Source organism: Pelodiscus sinensis, chromosome 13 (genome assembly GCF_052426305.1).
Source record: "Pelodiscus sinensis isolate ZL-2025 chromosome 13, ASM5242630v1, whole genome shotgun sequence".
NCBI lineage: Eukaryota > Metazoa > Chordata > Testudines > Trionychidae > Pelodiscus > Pelodiscus sinensis.
The window spans coordinates 12,208,973-12,210,335 of NC_143064.1; the positions used below are offsets into that span (position 1 = coordinate 12,208,973).

At 39.3% G+C, this 1,363-nt stretch overlaps 1 pseudogene; it reads left to right on the forward strand.

Annotated features, from left to right (window-relative positions):
* Window positions 1-929: 929 nt before the first annotated feature.
* On the forward strand, window positions 930-1,056 carry LOC112544537 (U4 spliceosomal RNA; annotated as a pseudogene).
* Window positions 1,057-1,363: the final 307 nt, after the last annotated feature.

The following is a 1,363-nucleotide window of genomic DNA, read 5'->3' on the forward strand; positions in this document are numbered from 1 at the left end:
GGTGTCACTGGGATCTGTGTATTCCCTGTGATGCTCTGGAAATGCCTGGAGACATCTGGAGTCACCAGGACAGCTGTAAGCAGTTATACATGCCACACTGGGGGAGTGTTCCTGCTTTAGAACCCACCCATGGGCCTAATCCTGCCAAATGCTAGGCATTTTCCCCTCCCGCTGAGGGCCTATGGCCTGCAACATGCTTAATCCCCATATACATAACATTATAATCAGGTGTTTTCACAATGAAAACCAGCAGCCTTCTCCCCTTTCTTTCAAACCCAGGGCAGGTGAATCTAGCAAAATGGATAAACTATCAGCCAGGCCCAGGTTAATGATGTTAGCATGTCAATGTAACAGTATTTTGCCTGCTGCATTAACAACCTGTTGAAAAGAAGAGGGGAAGATGACACAAAAAGCCACAGCTTGGGTTACATTCTGAAGACTAGTTCTTCTGCCACAGGGCTATAGCATGTACTGGGTATAACAAAAACAGTAAGTGAAACAACTTTTTAATTTAAAAATTCTATATAAGGAAGGGGGTAAAAAAATCACAGAAAATAAGCAGAGGGATCAATCATACAGACACTGGTGAGGAGTGCCTGTAGGACTTTAAGATTTTATTTTTTCATTCACAAACTCTATTTGTTTCTAATGCTCTTTTATATAGTGAGAGATTAATGTTAAACTCAGTGTGAAAAGGCATTTGATTAACAGTCATAAATCTGAAGTATTCTCATGTAAAAAGTGAAAAGAAAAATCTCTAAGATCTTTAAGCCTATATATTGGCTACAAAACACCTCCATTAAAGTGTTTTATCTATCTATCTATGTTAAATGGGGGGGAACAGATTATTTAACAGACGCAAATAAAACTGCAGCGACAAAGTAAAGTGAACGCTTTGAGGCTCTGTCCAATTTGCATAACTTTACTACCAATTAGTGCAATGGCAGTATCATAACCAATGAGGTTAATCTGGGGCATGATTATTGCTAATTGAAAACTTCTCTACCAGGGCCTGTATGAATGATGCAGTCAAACTGCCCAATGTACCTATTTAGGGCCTAGTCCTGTTTCCACTGGTGTCAATGGTATACAATGATTTAGACTCAGTCCCTTTGGTTTGTATCTGGGCTTTGGAAGGAGAAAAAGAAAAACTTTTAAAATCTTGCAATAGAGACATAGAAATTTGGATGTATTTCCTTATGTTTTTGACAAGTCTGCAGGGAGAAAGGATGGTCTTCTGGTTAAGATTTTGTCTACGTGGGACAATTGACCAGAATCCCTATTTTGCAAAAGGCTAGTCTACAGTAGCGATTTTGGAATAGCTCCCAGTGTGACTTTTTATTGTTACTGCTGAGTGCAGTAA